This window comes from Momordica charantia (genome assembly GCF_013281855.1).
Source record: "Momordica charantia cultivar OHB3-1 chromosome 8 unlocalized genomic scaffold, Mcharantia_2.0 BLBB01000008.1, whole genome shotgun sequence".
In the NCBI taxonomy this organism is placed as follows: domain Eukaryota; kingdom Viridiplantae; phylum Streptophyta; class Magnoliopsida; order Cucurbitales; family Cucurbitaceae; genus Momordica; species Momordica charantia.
This window is the reverse complement of record NW_028275166.1, coordinates 17,479,161-17,490,457: the sequence shown is the minus strand read 5'-3', so window position 1 is coordinate 17,490,457 and position 11,297 is coordinate 17,479,161. Positions and strand designations below refer to the sequence as shown.

The window sequence follows — 11,297 nt, the reverse complement described above, 5'->3', positions numbered from 1 at the left end:
TCATATGTTTTTATCAAGTTTTAAGGGTTTTCTATACAGTTGTCGGATCTAATTTTGGATCAATTTATTATTCATATGCCCAAAAGCCTAATAATTGTCACATATTTAGCAGCACAAAATTGTGTGTAATTCACGCTAATATCAACCTTCCTTTGGGCCGACTAATATTTACAGAAATATACAAACAATCAAACATTAAACATATTCATGAATAATCTTAACAAGAGAGGTCACTTTGGCGACATCAAATATCAATTTATTTAAGTCATATGTTTAACACAATCTTTATTAACCATAAAATTAAGTTGACCAAAATTTAAATTTATGATTTTCTAAAATAAATTATATATTGATAAAACAACATCATCATGCATAATACGAATTTTAATGCATAAGTTTCATATCCCATTATATATAAAACCAAAAGTACAATCAAAATGCACCAAAACAATATTCAATTTTATATGAATATCTAAAGTTATATTAAAGCATATATATATATGAAACATAACTATGCACACTGTGTATAAATTCTAATAACACAGTAGAAACAAAATCATTCTTTAAATGAAGAGTTGCATTAATGTCCACGTATAAGAATTACTAATTTTTAAATTGGAATAAAATTATGCTCATTAGTCAGGATTAAGCGTAAAATAACAGAATTACAAGATTTGCTCAATTAATGGATTGAAGGGCCACCATTAGGAGCGAAAAAAAAAAAAAAAAAAAAAAACTTATCTGCGGACATACAGTAGTGATGCAGATAGATTCTGTTGTTTTTTTTTTTTTATAATTAAACACATATTATCATAATCAAAGGCAGTTACCGGAGGGGAAAAGAGAAAAGAAACGCAAACAACCAAAGAAATATCAATGTTTGTTCCTTCTGTTACATTTAAGAATTTTAAAATACAGAATCAAGGAATGATGCAACAACAAAATCTCCCGAGACAATTTAACGATTGGGCATCAAATTTAAACAAAAATTATACCAAACACATAATTGAAAGATGCCAATTTTAATTGGAACTGAATATTGCTTGAACAGAAACAGAACATTAAAGATAGAAGATCAAAAAGCCCTAATTTTGAAAAATTTCAACATAAGTCTCAAGAATTTATAATGGGAGGGCTCGGATACCACTTGTTGGGTAAAATTAAAACCCAAAACTTCAAATGGGAAAATGACTCATATGACCCTCTCAATTTTCCAATGTGCTCAATTAACCCATTCCTCAAAAATTGTTTTGAATGACCCAAATCTGCTTTTTCAGAATTGTCAGTAGAAGTAAATGTACCCAACTATCCCTCAATTGTAGCATAAATTCTCGGGCTGAAACGTGATTTTCCCGGCCGAAAGTGTAAAAATGATAACTAATTCTAGGGCGGGATCGCATTTTTCCCGCCCGAAAACTAGCAAAAATGCTTTGGGTTGTTTATGGGCGAGAATTGGCCAGAAGTTAGGTTGACTTACAATGAATTCCCGGCCGTTAACTAGTATTTTTTCGCTCGAGAAGTTAAGGTTTTCCAATTAATTCAAACAACAACTTCTCATCTGTGCACTTCAGCAAACCAGTCTTCTTCATCTGTGCACTTTGTACTCAGCTTTGCTGATAACAAAAAGAATATTGTACATTGAAAGTAACTCTTCCATCCGACCACACAGTTTGTGTAACGCCCTGCGTTCTCTGACTCGTTTATTTTAAGAGATAAATAGTGTTTTTGGATTTTTCCCTAAGTTGATAACTTTAATTCTTGGATTTTCTAACTTTGAAATTCTAATTTTTGGCTAATTTAGAATTAAGTTTAATTTCTTTGAATTAAGATAATTTAAGTTCTCGACCTGTGTAGGAGATTTTTAGTTAAATTCTAAATTCACGAGTTTTAGGATTTTCCTTCATAAATTCTACTTTTCTTTGAATTATTATTCTTGGGTTTTAGAGTTTAAGTTAACTATTTTATTTCGGGTTGTTGGGGGGTTTATTTTATTTCTAAAGCATAATTAGTGGGCTTTTATTTTGGACCATTGTAGTTTTAGTTGGGCCTCATTTAAGATTTGGGAATTGGGCTATTGGTTTTAAAACAAAATAAAGAAAAAAAACCCTAAATCTATTTTGTTTTTTTTTCTTCTTCTTTTTCTTTTTTCTTTCTTCTTCTTCTTCCTCTCGTTTTGGAGCCGCCGCCCCCCCCCCTTCCCTTGCTTTTTCTTCTCCGGCGAAGCAGCACCGGCAACAGCTCCCTCCAGCGACCCAGCCCTCCAGCGACGGCGTCGCCCATGAGTTCAGGTTCTTCTCCAGCGGCGGCTGACATCGAGCAGACCCATGAATAGCAGGCGTTTGCAGCGACGCATCCTCGGTGGCGGCGCGATTTCCCGACAGTAGGGGTGGCGCTACGAGTTCTGCAGCAGCCACAACTGCATAACGGAGTACCCACGACCCGAACCAGTGGCAGCGACGATTTGGGCATTCTCCGATGACTCGGCATTGCGCGCGGCCAATTCGAGCGAAAACAGTGCGGCGGCGCGTCTTGCAGCAGCTGAGGCTTGGGGTCGGCAGCAATAGGTGGTGGTGGCTCACGAACCGCGATAGTACTCGACGAACAGAAGTTACCCACGAGCGACCAGTGACGTTCCAACGGGAATTTACAATACAGTAGTGTTTTAGGACGTTCGACAGTGACCCACTCCTTTTTGGACCCGAATCAACGTTACCCATCGCTTTTGACATCGGAACAGCAAGCATAAGGACATTCGAGCTCAGTTTTGGATGCCCGAACCTCCTCGGCGTCGACCCACTCCTTACCCAAGAGGTTTTATGGTGAGATAGTAGGTAACGGATCGTCTAAACTCACTTTCGATGCAAAATAAGTGTTTCTAACATGAATTCTAATCAAGTTTGGTTTGCTTTTGGATTTAGGAACCTTTCGGTGAACTTGGTAGCGCATTAGAACTTTGTTGTAAGTAGTTCTTACTTGGGGGATGTTTGTTGATTGAATATGTATGAATTGTGTGGTGCGTTCGGTGTGTTTATTATTTATTAATATGTAAGTTAATAGGTGTTATTGAGATGGTTTCGTGCTTAACTTTGCCATACTTGAATATCTCATGTATTTAGAGTTCGTTGGGCATCATTTGAGGACTTCTAGTTGTTATTGTTGGGTTGAATTCTTGTTGTTTCTTTTGTTCCTTTCCTTTTACATATTAGGAAAATATCTTGTGTCATGATTATTGGATGTGCCTTGAAAGTTGCTGCTCGGTATGGCTGGAAGTGATTAAGCTTTGATGTTTGAAAGCATGTCTTGGGATTGAAAATGCACGTGATAGTTTTATGTTATTTAGTTTATGTTTGCTTAGTTGGAAGCTACGGGATTATTTTCTTGTTTTGTACGATGAAGAGCATGTTGGATAATTGTGTTTTGATTAGATGTGTGAATAGCTTGTCGATGCATTTGAAAGATTTGAATTGGTGGCCTATCGAGTAATGAAAAGTATGTAGACGAGGGGCGGGTGCGTGCGTTGATGTTTATTATTTGGTTGCCGTTGTGCTGTTTTGTGATGTTTAATATTGATTTCGATACGTTATTGTGCAGTGTAACTCTTGTTTATGTTGGTTTATGTGCCTGAGTAGTGTTGCATGTCCGTCGGTGCTAATAGTGGAAATTTTGTATTGTTGAGCTGCTGAGATCTGATGTGGAATGATGTATGTTGCAGGGAATGCTCGTTAAAGTGGACTTATTGTGGAGATGTTGTTGTCTGAATTTTGCATAAGATGTTTGGCGTGTCTGATGTGTTTATTTATGTCTAGCAATGCTTATTGAATACTGATGTTGGATTGATTTCTTCGAATGTTGGATATTAAATGTTTGGATGAATTGTGTTGGGCGTGTTCTTAAAAGTTTTCTGAACCGCTATGTGAAAAGTATGTTATGTGAAGCATGCCATAGGGTTATTTGTTGAAGCTTTTGTGTGCTCTATGTTGTGATCAGGTTGGTTGCTGTCAAACTTTGTGTTTTTGAGATCTGTGATGCATTGAAATCATACTAGTGGTTGTGTCGTGATGGGCGTTGTGGTGGTTGCTGTTATTAAGGAAGTACTACTGAAATCCTGGTTGGAGGCTAGAAATGATATGTGGAGTTATGAAGGTTACGAAGTGAATGGGTGAGTGTCAGGGCCTCGGGTATAAATGGTCGAGGGCTGATACGTCACTAATTGGGTATCGAGGCCTCGGGTATAAATGGTCGGGGGTCGATACGCCAATATTGGATAAAGATGAGCGTCGAGGCCTCGGGTATAAATGGTGGGGGTCGATGCGAGGAGTCTTTCGAAAGGAGAACTATTGGGGCCTTGGGTATAAATGGTCAAGGGCCAATAGATTGTAAGACATCGAGGCCTCGGGTATAAATGGTCGAGGGTCGATGCAGAGTTCAAGGCCTTGGGTATAAATGGTCAAGGGCCGATAGATGGTGAAGTCATTGGGGCCTCGGGTATAAATGGTCGAGGGCCGATGGAGCAGTGTCGGGGCTCTGGGTATAAATGGTCAGGGGCCGACTCTGCTCGAAGGAGTTAACTGTGGAAGGCTAGAGAAGCTGTGATAAGCGTAGAGGTACTTGAGATGTTAGGGAGACTAGAGGTTGGTAGTAAATGTGTTACTGGTTGTGGTTGTCACCGAAGTTTATAGAATGTGTCTATGTTTGAATGCATAATGTGACGAAAAGCATGACTGTGAATGTTTCATGGTTTGGTTGAGCATGATGTGTGTGTGTTGATTCTTTAATAAGCATGACATGTTGTTTCTTGATAAGTATGGCGTTTGTGCGTGACCCTTCAGATAAAGGCTGCTTACTGAGTACTGTGGTTGTACTCATCCCTCTTCTTTCCCCTCCAGTTTGCAGGTATCGAGCTAGCTCTTGGAATGGTGATGGCGAGGAGGAGACTTGATCGGAAAGACCATTAGCTATGCTGTGTGCAATTAATTTCTTTTAGTTAGAATAGTTGTGGCCATTTAATGTTGTAGTTGAGTTGGTAGTGGTTGGTTTTTTTTAGCTTTATTATCTAAAGGATGTTGTAAGGTTGCCGATTCATTATTCTTTTAGAGCATTAATTTTGTTAGCCTCTTGAACTACGGGATTGTAATCTACTTAGGATATTTATGAATACATTTGTTTAAGTTGACCGTACTTGAATTAGCTTTTGCTTCATTGCCATTCGAGATGTTAATATTCATTTAGTGGATGGTTTATAGTTAGTAAGGTTTCCTTAAAGAGTTTGGTTAATGTGAACTCGGTATTAAATGGTTTATCTGTATAGGATGTGAGTTTCTCTTAAAACATTAGTGTTGTTGTTCTAATTGTTCAAGCTCTCGTGAGTGTTGGAATCAGAGTAGCGCAGCAGAAGCGTGGTAGTTTTATTGGTTAGTGTTGTTGTGAAGAAAATTCTCTTGTTTATGCAAAAATTTTAGGTAGGCTTAGTAACGGTCCCTGTTTGGAAATGGTGAAATTCCTGGGGCGTTACAGTTTGTTTGTAGCTGAGTAAGATTTCTACACGAACGAGGTAGGTGAAATGTCCTTTACAAAGAATGGTCATTTTTCTTGTTTTTCGTCTCTGAAGTCGCACATTTATATGTCTACCTTTTTGTTTTTTGTTTATTTGGAAACGTTTGAGTGCATCTTTGTGGTTTTTATTCTTCCTTAAAGAACGACATGTTTGGGGCATGTAATGTCTGTATTTTTCCATGATTCTTGGGCGAAGTTAGGGTTATTCACGGCCGAAAATGACAATATAATATGAGTTTCGGGCGAGAATTATATTGTATATGGGGCATGAATTCTCGCCCGAACAACAATAACTTCCGCCCGAGAATTTCGAAAATTTCGAATTTCGAATTTTGAATGCTTCTCTTTCCACATGCAGGATGCCTCGCCTATTTGTAAGCTATGGTGGTAGTTGGAATGAGTGACAATTTCTATATGAAGGTGGAATTATGGGAGGTTTGAATGTGGACGACTATATAACTTATGAGGAGCTCCTTAGTGCTATGTTCAGCCTTACCCGAATAGATCCAGACCGGTTCAAAATGATGATACACTGTGTATATAAGTTCAATCTGCAGTACCAAGTTCCGAAGTATTACATCTTTGATGACCATAGCCTTAGATTTTTTTTAAGAGGCCCTCCACATCCCTCCGAAGTCCGATTGTATGTATCTGTCGTACCGAAGGAAATACATTGCAGTGGAAGTAGTTCAATGAATCGTAACATTCTAGAAGCAGAAGCATTCCAATCATTTCCCCACCAGTTAGGGCAGACCGTTCTGTATTATGCGTCATCGCTTCCTTTTGATTCCACGCTCCCAAGCCCATCATGTTATGTCCCATCAATGACGCCGCTGACAGACAATCTAATCCCATGTAACTTGGGTGACGATGAAACAAACTATTGCGGTCAATGGGACGATAACGATGAGAACGACGTGGAGTACGAGTATGAGGCCGACGATGATGACAACCACGATACTGAATTCGAGGATGATGTTGATTTTGACAACGATGAGGAAGTAGACCCAGTGGATGTAGCCGGTCCATCGTTGGATCGCTCGACCGAAGTGCACGTGGTGAGTATGAATGCACCGTGTGCAACCGGTCAAGCTTCTTGCTCAAGGGAAATTGTTAGGACAGGTGATGAAGTTTGTTCGTAAGCGGAGGACATTGCGGTAGGGAGTACTTTTCGATCGAAAGAAGATTTGCAGTTCAAACTCTCGATGTACGCAATGAAGATGAATTTTGAATATCGTGTGAAGAAGTCGACAAAAAGTTTGTACACTGTCGGATGCATCGAGGATGGGTGCAAATGAAGCCTACGTTCAAGGAAAATTAAAGGTTCAGATACTTTTCTTATCCCTACATTCTATGAGGTTCACAGTTGCACTCGTGAGGTAATGAAACATGACCACCGGCAAGCTCAAAGTCGTGTGGTGGGTCAGATTATAAAGTCCACCTTTGAGGATGTAAGTCGTCATTATCGATTGAAGGATATTGTTAATGACATGCGGAAAAATTACGACGTTAACATCCGATATGAAAAAGCGTGGCGTGCGAGAGAAAGGCCTTTGGAACTAGTAATGGGATCGCCGAAGAAGTCGTACACTCTTTTGCGTAAACACGGTGAGGCGTTGAAATCGGTGAACCCGGGCACGGTATTTTCGTTGAAGTTGGAGGATGATAAATATTTCCAATATGCATTCATGGCCCTAGGCTGCTCTATCCGAGGATTTAGAAGTTGCATTCGTGCCGTATTGTCATCGACGGTGAACATTTGAAGCGAAAATATAAAGGTGTGATATTGATAGCTTCCTCTGTTGATGGTAATAATCAGATATATCCATTTGCATTTGGAATCGTAGACAGGGAAATGGACGAGTCATGGATTGTTGGGTGTGTTGCCCTAAACTCGTAGTTTGTATTTTCTAAAAACAAATGTCTATTTAATAAAGTTTTATTCAATAAATTTGTTGTTGAATCATAGCTTTGCATTGTCCAAAATCCAATAAACTAAACATCCAAGGTTATTTTTGATGTAATCGGGACAGTATATATACTGAGTATATAGTTGATATACGGGGTATATATTTGATGTACCCCTGATATATGAATGGATAATATCCCGTGAATAACCTAAAGGGTCTACAATATATGGATAAAGCTAGGTACCTTATCCTGGCAACACTATGGATACAACCCGCTTTGTAAAGGTTACAGACGACTCGATCCAGATCGTTCGTGTGGAGACATGCGAGTGGGGGTATCCTATACAATGAGTTTGTATAAGACCGGACCGCGAAATAGGCAATCTTTAGATGTAACACCGTTAACTAATAGATTGCCATTTCTTAGGATGACCAGGCAACTCATTCTCAATCCTGAGTGAGTTATGGACTCCCGCCCTGAGGGCTCGTTCTTTGATCTGTATGGGTGAGAGTGGCCTGAGTCGCCGACTCAACATTCCTACCATTTTGGGGACGAGACCAAGTGGGGAGCTAGGAACATAACTTCACAAGATGGAATTCACTCCTCCCCGACTTTAGGGAAGTAGGTGAGTGTTCCCTTAAATGCTGACTCCGGGACTTGAACAAGGGGCCTCACCCTCTCATTGGCAGAGAGGAACTTCCGGTTATTGGTTGAACCATAACCGGGTTGTTCATTAGAGGAGCAGTGGTGTTTAAGGAGTAAGACGTAACTCAGGGGTAAAACGGTAATTTGACCCAACTTGAGTTACGAACACTCGTGAAGGATTGACTCGTCATTAATGGTTGTATATCCATGGACACGAAAACATTCTGCAGTGAGAAGAGTGCAACTGTGGGTCTTTAGTGGAATGACCCGTAGTTAACGAATCTAGATTAACTCGGTCAATGAGTTTGACCGATTAATCTTGCATCGTTGGAGCTTCGGATCTGTAGGTCCATTAGGTCCCCTTGGTTAATTAATTATATATATATATATATTATATATATTTTTTAATTATTATATATTATATATATATTAATATTATTATTAATATTAACTCCCCTGCAAAATTGCAGGGGAGTGGGAGGTTTTGTGACGTGGGGAGTTACCCCACGTCACCCTTCTTCTTCTTCTCCAAGTGTTGGCGAATTAGATAGAAGGTTACACAGAAGAGGAAAAAAAAATGCTCCCAGGATTTCTCTCAAACTCTCTCAATCTCTCCCTCTCTTCGATCAAGGTGCTACCACAAGCACGATCCCGAGACCCAAGAGGATAGCGAGGAAGATCTGGTGGTGGTGTTCGAGGGGAATTCACTGAAGAAACGTTCTTCAAAGGTTTGAATTTCCCCTGTATTTTCTTCTTTAAAACTCGATTTTGTATCCCGAAAATCAGCAACGAAAATCCATTTCCACTTCGGGATTCACAGCCCTTCATGGACTTGGTTCTTGGAGCGGGTGAAGAGCTATATTGAAGATGTTGAAAGATTGGTGTTCGTGTCTGACCGGCACCGAATCATTAATAACTCTGTAACTTCTGTCTTCCCCACTACTGAACACGTTAGTTGCATGCATCACGTGCAGATGAACTTGAATGATAAGTTCAAGATTAGGAGCGAAGGCGTGGAATGGCTATACCTCCTAGCAGCTAAGGCATTCAAGAACACCTTCAGGTATTATTGGAATCAGCTTGCGGGATTCCCAGAACTGCGAAAGTACTTGGAGGAACTCGGGTTCGATAAATGGTCACGCGCATATCAACCTGGATTGAGGTACAATCAGATGACAACTAACATTGCAGAGTCCATGAATGCAGTTCTATTGCAGAGAACCGTTGGGTACTCTGTCCTAAAACTCGTAGTTTGTAAACAGTGAACATTAATGTGAGGTTATTCAGACAAATGTTGTTAAATGAAAGTGAATTTGTTTTTTAATAAATCCAATAATCTACGAACCCTTGGCTATTATAATGAGTACTTGGACTTTATGTGGAGACATAAACTGGATCAAGTTCAAGTAAATAGCCTAAACAGTCTATAGTACATGGGTCAAGTTGGGTACCTTTTCCTGGAGACACTATTAAATACGGCCCGCTTTATGATTGTTAAAAATGTTGTAAGGTGTCATAAACGAAGTGATACTGATTCGTTCGTGTAGAAACATGTGAGCGGGGGTGTTCTACACAATGAGATTGTGTAAGACTGACCCTGAAATAATCACTGTTACGTATTAACACCGTTTATGGATAACACTGATTAATTTCGTTTATTGATGACCTAAATAACTTGATCTAAATCCTGAGCCATCTATGAATTCCTATTTATTCAGGATTCTCCCTTGATCTGCATAAGTGAGAGTAAGCTCATCAGCACTGCTCAATATGCCTCCCATTTCAGGGATAAGACTGGGTAGATAGATGGGGATATAGAATTAGCAAGATGGAATTCACTCCTACCCGATTTAGGGATAGTAAAGAGGTTTTCCCTTAAGGGCTGATCCCGGGTCTTGAATAAGGGGCCTCATCCTCTCACTGGCCCGAGAGGAATTGGATTTAGTGATTTGATCCTACATCAATTGTTCATTAGAGGGATAGTGGTACTTAAGGAGAAAAGATGTAACTCAGGGGTAAAACGGTTTTTTTTACCTAGCTGAGGTTACGAACGGCCTGTGAAGGATCAACTTACCGATGACGGTTATATCGAATGGACACAAATATATCTACTGTGAGGGGAACGCATCTACAGGCTATAGTGGACAGTCCTGTTAGTTAACGAATGTTGATTAACTAAGTTAAAGAGTTTGACCGGTTAGTCTCGAATCGTTGGAGCCCATGATCTGTAGGTCCAACGGGTCTCCATGCTAGCTCATAAAGGATAAAATTGATGAACTAGGTGAAGCAAGAATTTGAAGTGTTCAAATTCAGTTTTTAAGGGAATATTGTATTTTATATGAGATATAATATATAATCTAATTGAAATTTAATTATTATGGAGAGTATGACTTATTTAAATTAGTTTTAAATAAGTTCAAAGCATGAAAAAGAGTTGTAATTTGATTAATGTGATTAATCAAGCTTAGGTGTCAAAAACCAATTAATATGAGATATTGATTTGAAGTGGAAGGCATGCAAGGCTTGTCTTTGCATGCATTTGGTCTTTATATAGGCGATGAAGATCACTTGGATAAGGCTAATGCTTCCTTGCATAAGTGCAGAATTTTTCCACTCAAATTTCTATTGTCTTCTCCTAGCAATTAGTGTTTTCCCTTTGTTTTCACTCAAAATTCGATCCCAGAACCGTGTTCATCAACCCGAGGATAGCATAGATTTGTCATTGGTGGTCCCATTGAGTTAGGAGAAGAAGTTATAATGGAGGTCTTCAAAGGTATGAAGTTAATCTCTTTCTCTTTACCTTTTTCATCATTTTTTCAAGCATGCTTATTTTAGTTAAATTGCTTCATTAAGTGTATTATGATCCTTAGCTTCCGCTGTGCATGTCTAAGAGTTCCATCAAGAACAGCGTTATGAAAACATTTTTCGGGCGAAACGGCCATATTCTCGCCCAAGAAATATTTCAGCGACTTCATTTGCACTAACTGAAATATTCCTCGCTCGTGAAATGTTTCAGTGATTTCCATACTTTGTTGTTTTTGGGTAGAATATGAATGGTCGATGTTGTATTGGTTCGTTTTATGTATCAAATTGCCTTTTTAACATATTTTTCTTATACGAAGCAAGATAAGTAGTTTATAAGAGCTAGGTAATAAAATGATGGCAGAGTACTAATAAGCGAATTTGAT

The 11,297-nt window shown here is 39.1% G+C and overlaps 1 long non-coding RNA gene across 1 annotated transcript; it reads left to right on the top strand.

Annotated features, from left to right (window-relative positions):
• Nucleotides 1-2,167: 2,167 nt before the first annotated feature.
• LOC148209666 (uncharacterized) lies at nt 2,168-5,178 on the top strand. Its single transcript, XR_015792676.1, has 3 exons — nt 2,168-2,831; nt 2,919-2,958; nt 4,887-5,178. It is a non-coding gene; the product is annotated as an uncharacterized LOC148209666 (long non-coding RNA).
• Nucleotides 5,179-11,297: the final 6,119 nt, after the last annotated feature.